General features: G+C 38.4%; 1 protein-coding gene across 2 annotated transcripts in view; it reads left to right on the forward strand.

Annotated features, from left to right (window-relative positions):
- The first annotated feature begins 272 nt into the window (after positions 1–272).
- The window catches only part of LOC306856922 (band 4.1-like protein 1), a 211,815-nt gene continuing 197,815 nt past the window's right edge, over positions 273–14,272 (forward strand). For both annotated transcript variants that reach the window (XM_079396478.1, XM_079396479.1), the window contains exon 1: positions 273–418. The gene's annotated coding sequence lies outside the window, so the exon portion shown is untranslated. The remainder of the gene's footprint in view (positions 419–14,272) is intronic.

Consider the following 14,272-nt stretch of genomic DNA (forward strand, 5'->3'; position numbering starts at 1 on the left):
GAAAAAGGCACCCCTCCCATAATTATAAAATAAGGTTACATATCGTTGAACATCTTTTAATATTCATGTTAGCTAACTGTGCTAAGAAGCGCATTTGGTTTCAACTGACAGTGCCCATAACATTACAAACACGAATTAAAAAAAAAAAAAAGAGGTCGACCTCCGTTAAAGTCATTCAGTAATTAAACTTATTTCCCCAGGGTAACCACTGAACACCTCTCATACTCTCTCTGTAACCCTCCTAGTGACGTCCCTCAGTTTAACCGTGCTCTGTTGCTCTGAGTCACTGTAGCATTTGATTGGTGCCTTGCCGAGAAACAGTCGAAGGGATCTGGGCGGGACCGAATCGCCTCTACTGCTTGCACTTCATTACTCTGAAATCTCCATGATCCACCTGGACGACCGCTTGATAGCTCAGGTGAGTGACAGGCTGCGTGTCAACATGTTGTAATTTAATGTACAATGAATCGAAACGCCGGTGCATTTGTAAGTTATGATTAGTACTGTTTTGCAGTGGAGAAGAAACATTAGATCTAGAAAGGTTATGTCATGCGCAACACTGCTTTATAGGCTACTACAGTACGATTCCTTGTTTCAGCTTTAGTGCGCGGACGCATTACAAAAAAAAAAAAAAAAAAATCATGCAAGCATAAAACCAATAGGCTACAGCCTTTTGATCAATGGACATAATAGCTGAATGCATTGTAAATATAATGTATGTGGGTGAGGAAACTGAGAAAAGGACAATTGATACTGAAGCAATAGCTGTGTATATTCAATGACAATCACGTCATGAAAGTACGCAGACATTGTCAGGGCATCCACTGACTGATGCATGAAAGAGATCGCAATTATGTCATGTTTTCATATGCTGTAGATCGATTGTACTATTAAATCGACTATTACAGATCAAAATCAAGCAAAAGAATATCGGATTCTAATGTAATTTCTTTGAATGAATGTCCCATACAAGTAGCCTGGTATTTGGCGTTATGTACAGTAACACATTTGTGTGGTATACTAGCTGTTAAGAACGTTTAATCTTTGAGGCATAGTACGCATTCTTTGTTATTTTATTTTTCATTTTTCTGTGTGTGCATAATTTAGGAATTCTGGTTCATTTGTGCTTGCATTACTGCCGTCAGCAGTCTCTAAAGGTGGTGCGACATTCCCACAGAACCGAAAACACTTCAATCGATTCAAAACATTAGTCCAATGACTTGCCAGAGCATGACAGCATTAAGAAAAGTAACAGGTATTGGTTCATTTCAAGGTGGATATGGATTAAGTAATCACTTGCAGTCATGTAGCTCTCTCGCTTTTGGAAGATCCTGTTAGGGGGTGCTGCAGCAGATAATCTGCATATTTATTTGGCGTGTTTTATGCTGCATGCAATTTACAGTTAAGTAACTGTCAGGTTAATTTAGTAACAGCTCAGACTAATTGCCACCTGGTGGTGCAACCACCAATTACTGCAGTCAGTTCAACAAATGTGTAGACAGCACCCTCGGATAAGTATGTGTGTATGAAGCTAGACATTTTGGGCTGCACAAGGGGTAAACTATTCTTGTAGCCCCTGCTGGTGATGACATTTATGTCAAGCAAACCATGTGCAAGATGTGGATGATTCATTAAAAAGAACAGACAGATAAAAGTCATGCAGTGCAGTCATGCTGAATCAGACTGCACTGGTCTTTAATGCTATTAGGCATTCAGGTTGATCCAGTTAGCAGCATTTTTGAATGAAGATTGTTGAGACTGAATTAAGATAATTACTCACATGCACAAGTCTAGAAGCAGAGTTCTAGGATGTTCCTTAAACAACTCCCTATTTAAGTAGTTAGTGCACTGGCCAGGGAGTTGGCCATTTCTAGTCAAGTCAAGTCACCATTGTTTACATGCAGATTGTGTCAAAGCAGCTTTACAGGATTAAACAGGGAAATGGTGTGTTGAAATAGTGTGCCATTCTCCTCTGGCCAGATGAAACCAGCAGTTTAATTCAAGGCTGCAACAAAGTCAGGACTGTCCCACTGTCAAAATTGCTCCACTGCATTGAAATGTTAAAATCAGGTTGAAGTATTCAACGATATCAGGTGGTGTATCACTGTCACTGCTCATTTGCATAAAGTTGAGCTCTACTCAGATCGACAGTCTCTGTCGCTCATTGAAAATAAATTGTGTCTGGCCATTTTTTTATGAGTATCACAACTTTTAAAAGTCATTCAGTCTATTATTATCTTTGGATTGATACATTTGTCATCTGCCATCTCAGTGTGACTGTCAGCCCAAATTAGGTTTTTATATCCCACTTGTAAAATTTGCATAGTTTACATTGGTGTTTTCTGGCCTTGTGTGGGTGTGACTTCTAACACATGTCTATGCAGTGTGTCTAGCAGATTTACAAGCTCACAATGTTACAAAGATACATGCACACATATTTGAGTGTTTATGCCAACACTGCATGTGACATCTCCCTTCCAAACAGTTAAGAAAACACCCCGGGGAGTTGCAAGTTCAGTCAGGCGTTCCTACAGACCTCTGCCACAAGACTGAAAAACAAGTTCAACTTGAAAGTATTTGGGCCTCTTAAGTGTATTGTTATTAGAGTTAATAAATGTTGGTTTATTTAGTTCTTACAAAACACACAAATGTGGACTACAACAAGGGAAGATAGACAATGAGTTCTGTAATCAAAGACTGTAAACATATTCTGTGTTAAGAAGGCATAATCTCTGCTCTTCTGGTCCCTAGTTTAATGTAACAGAAAAAAATTCTATCATACCAAGGATACCACCACTAATTACACTGCAGTTGTTGCAACATGACAATGCCTGTTGTTTTTTCTTCTTCTCATAATGGATAGCATATTTGGATTCTGTTTATTGCCATTTATGTTATAAATAGGTTAATTGCCAAACATCTACAAAAAATATGTTGGCTGGAGAAATTATTATTATTATTATCATTATTATAAGCCAAGGGGTTGAAATTAACACCCGCCAACCCACCAAATGCTGGTAAAAATTGCATTGAAGTGAAAAACGACTGAAGACTCTACACTGGGTGTGAGCGAACCCATTATGATCAGTGATGGTGTGTACACTGGATGCGGCAAAATTGGGGGCAAATTGGTACTGGTTCATGTGTGTGACAGTCACATATTATGTTATCAAAGATGCAATCTGAGAGAAGCGCAGAGTCCTGCAGTGTGAAATGTGTTTTGACTGAAAATGACATTGGTAATGACCTACAACCAATGAGAGAGCACGATACAGGGCAAGAGAAAGTTTAGGGGGTGGAGTCATAGATCTGCAACAAAACATCAGCATGCATGGTTTCTGCAATCAACCATCCCTCCTTTATAATCTTCTTTTTTTGCTGCAAACCAGCATACACACAACTTGTATCTTAAGCTTTTTGTGGCTTGCAGTTTCTTTCAGGAAGAAATCCAGTCTTGCATGAGAACTCCTGTCTCATGTGTGATCTTATGTTATTTCCTGCATCACTTCTTGCATTTGTAAAATGTAGTTTGCAAACCAGACGGAGTTGTCGGCGATTCTTCCTATATTGAAAAGTTGTGTAATGTGTGACCCCCTGTCGCCGATACGTTGTGTAATTTGCACACAACAGCAACTAGATGGTACCCCCAGACAGTCATGTAGTGTGAGAAGAGCAGCGATCCGACGACTCGTGCTGTGTGTTTTGTGGCATTAGAGTGCTATCTGTTTTAATTTATCTTATTATATCTATATTTTTTTATTTAACTACTCAGACAAGGTTTTCCTAAAATGGACAATTAAAACTCCCAAAAAACGCTGCAAAAATCCAATATACTTATAGACTGAATGTCCAAATGAGGCATCTATCCATAGCAAGCTGCATAGCAACACACTAGCAACCATGCAAGATCAACCTACAATAGCAACCACCCAGAACACTCTAGCAATAGGGATGTCCGAGACTAGTGAACTAAACGATATTGCTAAATGGTGCTGATGGTACTTGAATATATTTGTGATTATATTCATGTTTTGCACATTTATCTTTTTTTTTTAAATACTTTTACAGACTATATTCAAATCTTACTTGACAACAACACATCATCAAAGTCCTAAAGAACAGAATACTCTTAAATAATGTAGCTATAGTTAGTGGTATATGTCAAGCTTATCTGGCAATTTTGCCACCTGTCATGTACATTTTCATACACAAGGAACACATGGTAATGAAAAACATTAGCTTGACACAGGTTGATCTCAATTAACTTTTAGTTGAAAAATTCTGCTTTTAATATTAAATTTGTATTAATTTATCCTGTAGTGGCTATTTATTCAGTTTATTTTTAATATATGTCTATATTAGGCAAGCACATTGCATATACAGGTATATGATCTGTTTTTCAGTGGCATGTTTGATTCATAGATTATTTAAAGCTATTTTAAATGGATCATTTATTCAGGCTGTTTTAGTGGTTTGTTAGACTAATTGACTAGTCGGTTTCATTCATTTAAACATGAATGAAATTAGACATGGCACACATGCTTACTAACAACCACCAAGAACAGCTTACTAACTGCATAGCAACCATCCGAAATACCCCAGTAACTGCATAGAAACATCCTAGTAACCATCCTGAATACTTTAGCAATTACACAGGAAGACCCTAGCAACCACCCCAAATACCCCAGCAATGGCATTGCAACTTCAAACATTATGCTTTAAACTACTTCACACTGAAAACCTTCAAATTTAAAGCTTGTAGAACTACATCCAACTTTCTAGTCAGAATTTCTCAAGCCAACTTCAACGTTTTTTTTATTACCTAGTTTGGATATAGTATTTGACAAAAGTATTGAAACCTGTTTGCCTCATCATTAGTTGTAGTGCCTGCAAGGTTGTACTGTATTGATACCTCATTGTAAAAATTGCATACTGAATTGTGATTGGTCTGCTTTATTACAGTGCGTGCATTTGCATATTGAATTTTTTGTGGTCTTGTTATTCTTGCATATAGTCACCTTTACATTGTACATGTGTTGATTGTTGTGTGCAGCCGATGACAGAAAACAAGATGCATGCTCAGTGACTGTGGCATTGCAGCTGTTATTTTTGCCTTGTAAGAACTAGTATTTTCATCAGGAAATGCACAACTAGTTTTTTACTTAATGTCATGTTGTTACAAGTTAAATGCTTCTTACAAAGCTCTGATTACACAAACATACTGCACTAAAGAAATGCATAGCAACCATCCCAAATACCCCAGTAACTGCATAGCAACATCCTAGTAACCACCCTAAATACCCTAGCAACCACACAGCAAGAGCCTAGCAACCAGTCTAAATACCCCAGCAATGGCATTGCAACTAGAGACCTGCACTCCCGCGGGAGTACCGTGGGACCCAATGCAACAGGGTGTGGTGCGGCACAACTCTAGTTGGGCGAGTGCAGGTGCGGGCGGGAAGAGACTTGTGTGTGTGTGGGATGCGGGAGAGTTTAATTTTATACTTTGCCTCATAAAAAGAGCAAATGCTCTTGTTGCCATACAGTGATAACACAAAGCTATAAAAGGACTCCACAACTATTATGCAAAATTATTTTAAAATTAATTTTAAGATTTTTACATCTTTACTTATTTTTATTTTATTTTAAAATATTGGTTAATTTTGTTGAAGTTCAAGGCTTCCACCCTTTTCTCTAAAATGTGAACATTTTTATTTTTTAGTCAGTTATTTTTATCACATGTTATTCCTCACACAAAAGTCCATGAGCAGGTTTTTATTATAGGACATGTGATAATTGAAATATAAAGAAGATTTCAAACTTTCAACTAGTTAAGTGAAAAATCACCCAAATGTGTGTATATAAAGAGAAGTAGTGAGAATCTGTATGTGTCGCTGACAGATGGAGCAAACATTTGCAACTCAAATGTGTTTGATACCAAGCTCTTTGACTGTGAGCACCTGAATGTTGCTGATTGAGTATGCTTAGTGGGTCACTTTTTTTTTACGTTTTCCAGAGGTGTTTCTAAATACACTGGTGCTGTGAATGTACTGAATCTATCATTATGTAAGTGAATTACATATTATTCTTTTACTATTAGTATTGTTCATACTTATTTGGATTTTTCCTGAGATCTGAGATGTCTTCTGAGATTTTTTTGTGCTATGAAAATTGGTACCTCAAACTGTGCAGCCATTGAACAGGTGTGGTATTGCTATTTTTAAAGGGGACATCAGATGCAAAATTCACTTTTACATGTTGTTTGAACTTAAATGTGTCTTGGCAATGTGTGTACACAACCACCCTATAATGATAGAAGTCCACTCAGTGCTTTTTTAAAATCTCCACAAATCATAAGCACTTTCTTAGGGCAAGCCGTTCTCAGATTCTGGGCAAAGTGCGCCTAAATGCATTTATGTTTACGCAAATAATTTTATAGCAGACTGCTTTGTAAACGAGGGTCAGTATACAAAGCAGGTTTTGCTAAAAAGTTGTTCCTGAAGGATGGATCAGTACCAACTTTGTGATTCAGCTTCACCTCCAGAAGAAGTGAGTATACGTTTTTTTTTTAATGAATCTTTGCAATTGCCGGAAGAGAGAGGTGGGCTGAGCATTAGTTCATTGTCATTTAAAGGGACTTGCACCAAAACGGGTCACTGTGAACAGAGCTGTTATTGACAAGGTAAAAAGGGTGTTGTTTTACACTACCATTGAGAATTTTTTAAACCAAAGTATTTGATAGACTTCTCACAAAGACTCTAAAGAATCATACCAACTTGTGGAAAATGGGCATCTGATATCCCCTTCAAGTGATAAGATTGTTGCATTGTGAATTAAAACAATAATAGATCAAAACTTGTTTAGATCTAGGAAAGTTGTCAGACAACAACAAAATTGTGAACAATCATTTCTAACTTTTACTTTAGCAAATGTAAAAAAAAATAAGCAAATGTATTATTACTATTAAAATATAATAATAATAATATAATTGTCAGGACAAAAACAAAACGAGAAATATGCATATGTATTTCTCAAATAGGCTATGCATTCGTTTATCCTGAGTGATGTCATAATATACTACACTGTTGCATTTCAACTATTCAGTCAGGTGCATAAAATTTCATTCATTTAATTAGTTCTTGTGTGAGAGGGACCTGCCATGAAAAAAAAATAATACAACAAAGAGCTGTTGTGGAATGTGATGAAAGAGAACAGTGTCAGTTTATCTGCCTTAATGTGGAAAGGAAAAGCCTGTCCAGTATCAAGACTGTTTGCCAGGCACAACCAAAGGCAGATGGCTGATTACAGACCAGTCATTTCACAAGAGAGTGTGACAACCAGGGGCGTAGTTTGTGGGGTTGATGGGGGGGAGGTAACCCCCCCCCCCCCCCCCCCCCCCCCTCCCCCAATAACCAAAACTAGCAAGTTCAACCCCCCCCAATATTTATACCACGGTTAATGGAAACCTAGAATCAGGCTATTTATTAATTATTTGAACCTTTTATAAGCGCTAACCTCACATACAAACCGTACGGAGCGCTTATCAGCACAACATGACTGAAGCGCAGTTCTTTTAATTGTGCACGAGCGGCGCGCGAATCACCCTATACTCTGTGCGTGTTCACTTCGAAAAGTGTGAGAAGATTTGCGTGAGCCGTTCCTATCGTGAAGCTGATGGTAAAATATGCGATCTATTTGAATTCTATTGAGAAACTGACACTTTAAAATGCTATGGAGAAAGTCGAACATTATCTAACAAAAAGGCACAAACTAAAAAGACTGATGAAAATAGGAGAACATATAATATTGCACCAGCACTAACATAATATTAAAATATTTTTTAACTTCTCATGACCACTTTTACTATAATTTATCACGTTTTATTGTAGCGTGGTAAATTTTGGATTTTTATCATTGTAGGGTGGTTGTTTTCACACACTGCTAACACATTTATGTCCAAACACCATGTAAAAGTGGATTTTGCATAATAGGTGCCTTTTAACTTTATTTGAATGTTTTAATATGTGTTGACACAAATTACTTTATTTGAATGTTTCATTGATACCTCATGGCACTGAGTTGTTAGAAAAGAAATGGATAGTGACATCATTGCTTGATGATGTCAGGAACAGATGAATCTGTTTTTGAAACAGTTCAATGAACCGAACTGTCCGAAAAGAACCGGTTTGCGGAACGGTTCAGTCATCGCATCACTAATCCACAATCAATGTCAAAAACAGGCAAGAGGTCAAATGCAATAAACAATCCAGACATTGGTTTTGTCATTACAGAGATGAAATGTAAATGCACAATTTACGCGATTGAAAGAGCATTCCTAGCTGACTTTCTTACTTTCCATTCCTAGTTCCTGTGGTGCGAACACGCCAAAAAGCAGGTACTTCTGCCAATAGTTCTTGGAGCTATGAAAAGATTCCTCTGGTGCGATAGGCCATAGTTGTTTGTTATATTTGTATTTGGCATATTTTTTTTTTTACAAAGTGACAATGTATATGCTATTTGTCTGTTAATGCATTTCGGTGTCTTTAAATATCTTCATCCATTTATTAATGCACAGATGAATCTACATTCTGAATTATTTTTGATTAACATGGAAAGCTTATTAATTGTCTTCTACGCACTGGTGTCTCATTTTGCTATCTGTCTTACGTGATTATTAAGATAGACTTAACCTGTTGTCTTGGCTGACCCTGCAGCAATTTTGGCTAGGTATTTTTGATTGTGCAGATTATGTTAGGACATTTATCTCTCTGCATACTTTAAACTTCTGAAAGTTCCATGATTAAAGGCACTATCCGATAAATGGCATATGCAACTGCTGAGGTAGTTTAGGTGTTCACATTCGTAGATGATGCCAACACATGCTAGTGCATGAGAAATTGAGCTTTGCCCTTCAGTAGGTGAACCACAGAGCTGCAGTCCTCTTCTGTCTTATAACTCTGAGTCAGCACACTTAGGAGCTGGGCCATTTTTGTATTCGCCTCAAATCTTTAATTTCTTCTTTCTCCATCTTCCTTATCACTCGCTGAACAAATCTCAATTTTCCCATGGCTGCAGACTGTGATTTGTGCGTTGCAGACTTTTATGCTTTTCTGCATTACTTATTATATGAAATGTTTTAAACATTTTAAATTTGATCTATCTATCTATACAGTGCTCAACAAATTTATTAGACCACCACCCAATGTTTGTGCCACAGTTGCCCTAAACTAACAGTACTAATGATTACCTAGGGTGACCATACGTGGCATTTTTCCTGGATGCATCCTGGCCAGGATTTCTATATTGCCTAAAATATTTAGGTTTTGGCTTTGTTTGCGTGTGCAGACCGATAGGTGTATGACATCAGTTCCTTATGTTTTCTAAACTCTCCTGAGGTACTTTGATTCAAAGCAATATCAAAATCCTGGCCAGGACGCGTCCAGGAAAAATGGCACGTATGGTCACCCTATGATTACCAAAATAGTTTTTTATATTTCTGTAATGGTTAATCCACCAGTATGTGTAAACTCAGTTACAGTAGTGTTCCTAACGCTAAAATATAATTATTGTTAGTATTTGTAACGGAGTGACAGAAGCGTGAGGCGTGCAGATCCATCTGCAAAGCTTTATTAAAAGGCGTGGTCATAAACAAGCATTGGTCGATACACAGCAAACAGACATAGACGAGGCAAGACAAAGAGTATTCCTTAGACAAGCGTGGGTCTTCGATCAGCGAACAGTATCCAACAGGGCAAGGCAAAGAGAGATAATCCAGGTACACGAGCAATAATCCAGGCAGGGGCAAACACAATCCGAAACAGCAGGCAAAGGGTTAAACCAAGATACACAGGCTAGAATCAAAACAGGCAAGGCAAGATTATGGCTATGAAAACTACAAAAGGCTCCGTAAGGTAGCTATCAGCTAGGGTAGCGATAAGTGTATACAATACTCGGCGATGACAGAGAGGAAGTCCAATGCTTATAAAGCGTGTCTGTTGAGATCAGATGTGTAATCTGTTGAGATCAGCTGTGTAATCAGTGCAATGTGTGATTGGTGACAGCTGTGATCAGTGCAATGGATGATGGGAAATGCAGTCCAGGGGTGACGTGCAACAGTAGTGTGTTGCAAGAGTCAATGTGGTGAGCGAGTGACCTCTGGTGGGGAGTTCATAGACCAGATTCGTGACAGTATTTAATGGATTCAAAGATAGGTCGCACTAAAGTTTCATCAAAAGTCTTTGGGAACAACTAGATACTAATGGTTAAGTCATTAACAACAGAGACCTTGGAAAAGTACATTAAAAACAAGCTGTTATCAAGGCCAAAGGAGGCCATAAAAATATATATAAGACTATTTAGTTGTTTCAGTTTGTTATTTGCCCAATAAATGACTATACAATTTTTAGTTTTAAAAATATTTTTGATAGATTCCTAAAATATTTGTTTTCTCTTTTTATTATGGCAGGTGGTCTAATAAATTTGTTAAGCACTGTGTGTGTGTGTGTATGTATATGTATATATATATAGTGCTGGGCGATATGGCCAAAAAAGTTATCACGATAATTTTTTTCATATCAGTCGATATCGATAATTATCACGATAAATGTCAAATCTTTTTTTTTCTTTAAGTTTAAAGCCAGACTTTTTGCTCCAAAGTGAAAGTTGTAGAAACCAGGGGCCTCATGTATAAAACTCTCCATATATTTCATCCTAATAGTGTACGTACGCACAACAGCTTGATTTTGCGTGCGCACAAAAGTTTTCAGATTTATAAAAGCATGGGTATGCCAGAACATGCGCAAAATTACAACGCCGACCCCTGAATACAGCAGTGTCCGCCATATTATCGAAGTAAGTGTGCATCATTGATCATTGTTCTCACTAAAAAAATTCTCATAACATGAAATCCGCAGTTTAGTTTAACTATATGAATTATTATAGCACTCATCGCTGTCATTAAAACATTGCATGCCACAGGAAAAGTGATTAAGCGCATCAACTACAAATATGTCTAAATTCATATTATTTTTGTTTAACTTTATTTAATTTCAGTGCTTATCTCAATGGATGAGAGTGGAATATTTAATGTAAATGTGTATATCAAAATGAAAACAGTTTAAAATCATTGTTTACTTCAGTACTCCAGGAAAAAGAGTGCATACGCACAGTCAAGAGCATCCGTACATATTTACATAAGTTTATTTTTTATTTATTTTTTTCATTTCTATGCCCATTTTGTGCGTACTCAACCTTTATACATGAGGCCCCAGATCATTAATTTTCCTTAACAAAATACATTTCTACATAGGAAAATGTATTTCTTAGTTTCTGCATGTTCTAATGAGTGTTATTGTTTCAAATCAAGAAACAGGTTTGGGTTGTCTGATAATATTAATAATAATAATATCACTTTTTTTGTCTCTTAGAAATGCACATTTGATAGTAGATTGAGTTAGGATGCAGAGGTAAATTTTTGTTCATTATCAAATTCAGTAACATCTGTGAAAACATAGCAACCTCTGTTTTATATGGTTAAATTTATTCTGACCAATTTTATTATTATTATTTTTTAATTAAGCATTGGTCTCCCATAGTAGGGTACATTTAAATCATGATAAACAGTTAAAACCACACATATAGCACCTCAATGCCATGATAAAGCCTATGATTTTTAAGGTATCCTATTGGTATGAAAAACAGTAACGTTAGTCTGAAAACATTCAGTATAAATGACGAAATGCTATAGCTTAATCACAAATATAATTATGTACCAACTGCAGTCTAGATTGGAATTGGTGTGTTGTGTTTTGTGCTGTCCTGAACTGACTGCCAATAAAATAATTGTTCACAAAAACAAATATAAATATGTACCATTACTCCTGTAATAAAATTCATTGTGAATATCCCACATTTCTGCCACAATACCATGGTGCAGTGAGTGTTACTACAGTAAATCCATGGTAAAAGATGTGTAGATTGAAAAGCCTCCTGTCTGTTTCATTGCACACAGTGTCTCTCCTGTTTGGCTTTAAACTAGTTTAAATCACAGAGTCATTTGTGTTCATCACTGAATTCAAGCGTTTCACACTGGATCTCACAGCGCTGTATAGTGCACGAGTGACCGAGTAAACGTATCTGCTCTAGTGAGCTTGCGCCACACAGCCGTTTGAACATTAATCTGAGCGGATAAAGCTAAGGAACAAATTCTCTTCCAGTGATTCTGCTTCAGTGTGGAAAGGTCTGAAAGACATCACCAATTACAAGACACCATCCCCTAGCACTGTGGAGAATCAGCAACTGGCTGTCGATCTGAATGAGTTCTACTGCAGGTTTTGTAAAAGCACCATTCACACCTCCTGCAACCCCCCTCTCGCCCACACCTGCACTGAAAATAAGTGAAGTGCACCAGGTCTTCGGAAAGAACAAGAGAAGGAAGGCACCAGGCCCAGACGGTGTGACCTCAGTCTGTCTGAAATCCTGTGCTGACCAGCTGGCCCCCATCTTCACACAGATCTTCAACAGATTACTGGAGCTGTGTGAAGTCCCTTCCTGCTTCAAATGCTCCACCATCATCCCCGTCCCAAAGAAACCCAAAAATACTGGACTTAATGACTACAGACCTGTGGTTCTAACGTCTGTGGCCATGAAATCATTTGAAAGACTGGTTTTGGCTTATCTGAAGGACACCACTGGACCCTTACTGGACCCCCTGATGTTTCTCTACAGAGCAAACAGGTCTGTGGATGATGCAGTCAACATGGGACTGCACTTCATCTTGCAGCATCTGGACAGACCAGGGACTTATGTGAGGATCCTGTTTGTAGACTTCAGCTCCGCTTTTAACACCATCATCCCATCACTCCTTAAGCCCAAACTAATTCAGCTATCTGTACCCACCTCCATCTGTGGATCACCAGCTTCCTGACAGACAGGCAGCAGCTAGTGAGGCTGGGAAAGGGTACTATCAGCACTGGAGCGCCTCTCCCCACTGCTCTTCTCTCTGTACACCAACGACTGCACATCTAAAGACCCCTCTGTCAAGCTCCTAAAGTTTGCAGATGACACCACAGTCATCGGCCTCATCCAGGACGGTGACGAGTCTGCTTACAGACAGAAGGTTAAGGAGCTGGTTGTCTGGTGCAGTCTTAACAACCTGGAGCTTAACACGCTCAAAACAGTGGAGATGATCGTGGATTTCAAGCCCGGTACACCAAGCCGACGCCGACAAACTAGTGGTGACGAAAGCAGACTGCGGGGTCGGCCGACGTTGGCAGCGTCTTGGTCCAAAGTTGCCCTGACATACCAAGCCGACGCTCGACACCTGATGGTCAAGTAGGGTTTTTTTCTCACACACAGAATTATCAGATGGCCCGACGAGCTCCGTCGCCTATTCAAAATCTCGAATCGTCCGAAAATAAGCCGACGAGGACCAACTTCAGCCGACGGCGTGGAACACGCTGAGAAAACTTTGTCGGCCGACGAACAAAAACTGGGCTTCAGGAGGAACCCCCCTGCACTCCCCCCACTCACCATCATGAACAGCACTGTGACTGCAGTGAAGTCATTCAGATTCCTGGGCACCACAATTTCTCAGGAACTGAAGTGGGACAATCACATTGAGCCCATTGTGAAAAAGGCCCAGCAGAGGTTGAATTTCCTTCGCCAGCTGAGGAAGTTCAAACTGCCACAGGAGCTGCTGAAACAGTTCTACTCTGCCATCATTGAATCCATCCTCTGCACGTCAATAACTGTCTGGTTCAGCTCAGCTACCAAATCTGACCTCAGAAAACTACGGAGGGTAGTCAGGACTGCTGAGTGTATCATTGGTACAACCCTTTCACTGCTATTGAAAGAACTGCTATTGGAGGGCTAGGAAGGTTCTTATTGCTCCTGTCTTTTAAATTGCTGTTATTATTTTACTAAATTTTGAAAGAGAATGATGTCATTCGCACACCACAATAAGGGCAATAATATAGATTACACTGTTATGATAAGTGTTATAATAAGTTAAAGGGTTACTCCACCCCAAAATTAAAATTTTGTCATTAATCACTCACCCCCATGGGACAATCACACGCCTCCCGGTTTTCATCCAAAATATCTTAAATTGTGTTCTGAAGACGAACTAAAAAGTTTTGAACTAATTTTAAACAAAAAAAAGTTACGAACTGCAGCTTTAATGAATTATTAAGGGTATTTATAAAGCATACATGCTGAAGTTCAGTATGCCTTTTCTAAGGATGGGAATTGTAAAGAATTTGAAGGTGATGAT

Source organism: Barbus barbus (genome assembly GCF_936440315.1).
Source record: "Barbus barbus genome assembly, chromosome: 37".
Classification (NCBI taxonomy): domain Eukaryota; kingdom Metazoa; phylum Chordata; class Actinopteri; order Cypriniformes; family Cyprinidae; genus Barbus; species Barbus barbus.